Consider the following 3,839-nt stretch of genomic DNA (forward strand, 5'->3'; position numbering starts at 1 on the left):
GGGGGGGACATCAAGGGCCTTGATCCATGTGTCTTACTCATGTGTAGACCTGGAGACCCACTGTTGGCATTGCATACAACTGTCACTGCAACTTAGTACACTGAGTAGTTGCTTAGATGGCTCTCATTAGAAGCTATGTTGCTGACATGGCTTATAGAGTGGGAAGGCGCTCAGCAGCTCCCTGGACTCTGAAAAGAGAAGGAAATCAGGAGGTAGGAAGAACAGCCTGGGTTCGCATACATTACCGGAACGCTGAAATTCTGGCATCTTGTCTGTGTCCCATAGAGATTCTTTTCTCTATTAGCCAGTCGTTGCTAGCTTTCAAGGCCTGCAGATGGAACAGGAATCTCCCTGCAGCCTTGCAGACTGATTGCCTTGGTCTCCAGCAGCAAGTTGTAACGTGTTGTTTTTGGTGCACTTTTTGTCACCCTCAGATTAAGGCAATCACATTGGGATAGCCTAAGCAAGCCTGCTATAGGTCATGCTGCCTCCTCTTGTGCCCTCAGGCAATCTCGCTGGGGTGGCCAAGGCAAGCCTGAGTAGGTCATGCTGGCTCCTCTTATGCCCCATCCGGAACCAGCAATAAGGAGGGTGTTCAGCTCCTCAGCAGAAGAAAGCCCTCGTTGTCTCCTAAAATGGCCGCCGCTGTTGAAGACAGCCTCTATCTATAACATTGTTGTTCTTCTCCGAAAAGGGTTAGAATATAGGGAACAATAGTGAAAGAATTATAGGACGTATATCGAAGTAGTTAAGATAGAAGACATATGAGGTTGAATAAGGAATTTAGAGTTTTAAAGAGTAGATAAAGGCAAACCCTGATCTAAGCTGCTCTCCCTGTTGAGGCAGGAAAAGAACTGAAGAGGGCAACTCCCACAGGCAAAAGACAGGAAGTTTAAAAAAAAAAAAGTCCCTGCCTCCCTGATTGGATGGTGGGAATCACCCAGCAATCTCAGGGTAAATTCAAAAAGCATATTTTGGCTTATAGCCAACTAGAATTGGCAGATTCAGAAAGTAGTTGGTACATATAACTAGAACGGTCAGAGTTGAAGTGGTGTCACAACCAAAATTTAATGGGGTGGATCCATGCCTTAGTAGCCATCAAATTCTGTCTGTACCCCAAACATAAAGCAGCATATGGAACACACTTGGGTACCCCCATGATCTTTTGCAAAAAGGTAGAATGGACACGTTCCACTGAAGTGTCAATTGCATCAGTCTAGAGGGGTACTCCATACAGTAATTGATCTCCAGTTTTCTGCAAGTTCCTAACTGTGTATCCAATGCTTGGGTACGATTGGAGTCTGGTAATCTTAGGTTTGAAGCTAGGGTTTGTATTCTATCTATCTATGTGTGGCTGAAAGGTCATTTCAACCTACAAGGCTTGCTTCCCGTGATATTCCAGAATGTTGGATTAAGGCAGTTTACTTTCATAGAATTGGCTTTTCACCTCAGCTACTTTTATCCTATGGATCTGAACAAGCCAAAGGGCTAATTAAACAAAGAGAACGACAATATGATACACTAAGGTTTCAAGACTTGGGGTGTTGCTAAATATCAAAAGCACCATTAAGCAGGCTACATATTTGACTTCAGTGGAGGAAAAGAACTCTAGAAGGGCATTTGCCCTAGTCAGATGTTCTGCCCTTTCATCTGTGGTTATTCAAGGCAGGTACAATAAAAACCCCTTCCCTGAAAGGCTATGAACATGCACTTCATGCGAAGTTAAATTGGTAGAGTATATGTTTTTCAGTTGCCCATTCTACAGAGAAAGAGAAGTTCAAGGAATGTCCGTGGAACATGTGCTTCACCGAACATCGCTTCCCACAGGCCAAAATTCAACATGGATTTTGCTCTGTGCACCACCAGTTCATGTCCACCTGTATAAATTTATGGACACTAATGATTCTTTATTCCTAAAATTAAAAAGGAAACGGGAACTTGTTCTTTTGGTGAAGAAAGCTAGTGTGGTTATTTGGACTTGTGAGACCATTTTATATGATAGTAGTGGCAACATTTTTCTGTTATGTATTTGAAGAAAATCAAATCTACAGCTGGAGAAAAAAGGTAATTATTGCTAAATAAACACTACGGAATAGAAACATACTGGTTTTACGATAACTGGAACCCCAGTGCATATTTCAACAGCAATAGAACCTTCACAGTCCAGCCCTAAGCAAAATTAAACCGCTTTAAGAAGGGATGTCAAATTCATTTAATCTGGCCCAGAAATGGGGCTCTCTTCTCTCCCCCCTCCCCTGCTCATCCTTGCTGTTCTGAGCTTGAGCTGCCTCTGAGCAGAGAGCACAGGCACCACCCCCTATAGATGGGGGTGGTGGCACAGGGCGGGACTGCCAAACTTCCCAGCCACAACTCGTAGTCCTCCTCACAGGTAGGAGCTTGGGGGGGGGGGTCCATCTGCTGTGATCCTTGTGCTTCCACTATTTCCCCACCTTTCCAATTTAGGCAGGCACATTTTAAGAGTGTGGGAGGTTTGGAACCAGCCAGGGTTAAAATATAGAGTTCTGCAAACTCAGGGGACTCGTTTTGCAGAGAAATATTAGTTTTAACACACAGCCACTCCTAATGTGGAGTGCCAATGGAATAATAGCAGAACAAGTGCTGAAGAGGACACCCAAAATCAGGCATTTCATGTTCCCCTGGATCCAGAGCCAGTTTGGTGTACTGGGTAAGTGTGGACTCAAATCTGGGAGAACCGGGTTTGATTCCCCACTCCTCCATTTGCAGCTGCTGGATGACCTCGGGCAAGCCGTAGTTCTGTCAAAGCTGTTCCCCCAAGGACAGTTCTCTCAGAGCTCTCTCAGCCCCACCTACCTCACAGGGTGTCTGTTGTGGGGAGAGGAAGGGAAAGGAGTCTGTAAGCTGCTCTGAGACTCCAAGTGAAGATTGGAAATTGGTCTAAATCCAATCTCTTCCTCCTCCTCCTTCTAAAACAAAGAGTTCAACAAACTCAAGGAACTTCAGTTTTGCAGATAAGTATTAGTTTTAACACACACTCCCTCCTAATGTGGGGCTCCAATGGAATAGCTGCTTTAATATCTTAAATTGTGTTCGTATCCTTTATAGAAGAAGAAGAAGAAGAGATTGGATTTATACCCTGCCCTTCACTACCCAAAGGAGTCTCAGAGCGGTTTACAAACTCCTTTCCCTTCCCCTCCCCACAACAGACACCCTGTGAGGTGGGTGGGGCTGAGAGAACTCTGACACAAACTGCTCTTTCAGGAACAGCTGTGCCAGAGCTTGTAACTGACCCAAGGTCACATCAGCAGGTGCAAGTGGAGGAGTGGGGAATCAAACCCGGTTCTCCCAGATTAGAGTCCGCACGCTTAACCACTACACCAAACTGGTGTATATCTCTGCTACTTGGCATTACATTTTATGACACATATGGCCCGGCCCAATTTATGTCAAATCCGGCCTGCATAACAAATGAGTTCAACACCCCTGCTTTTAAGCCTACTGAATTAATGGGCTTAGAAGAGTATGACTCTTTAGGGCTGCAGTGTTGATTTACTATAAAACATGTAGGCTATGGTTAAGGAATGCTTGTATTTGTAACTTTGAGAAGAGATGACAGATGTTTCTTGCTAACAAAAGGAATCTTACCTAAGACCCCTTTTGTCACAAATATTTTACCATTGTTTACTGCCTTAATATATTTTTGGCTTCTAGCCTCAAAACCTAATAAACAACAATGTCCAAACAGTTTGTAAAAATGAATGGTGGGGTTCTTTTTTTTTTTTTTTGGTAAACAAATTTTATTTTCTCAGGAATACAACATATAAAACATTTCATTCTATCAATTGTCTACCCCATTCCCA

General features: G+C 43.8%; 1 protein-coding gene across 1 annotated transcript in view; it reads left to right on the forward strand.

Moving 5' to 3' along the window:
* Positions 1–3,839, forward strand: part of NUSAP1 (nucleolar and spindle associated protein 1) — a 25,196-nt gene that overhangs the window by 14,927 nt on the left and 6,430 nt on the right. The window lies entirely within an intron of this gene.

Source organism: Gekko japonicus, unplaced genomic scaffold, assembly GCF_001447785.1.
Source record: "Gekko japonicus isolate JY-2015 unplaced genomic scaffold, Gekko_japonicus_V1.1 scaffold251, whole genome shotgun sequence".
Lineage (NCBI taxonomy): Eukaryota > Metazoa > Chordata > Lepidosauria > Squamata > Gekkonidae > Gekko > Gekko japonicus.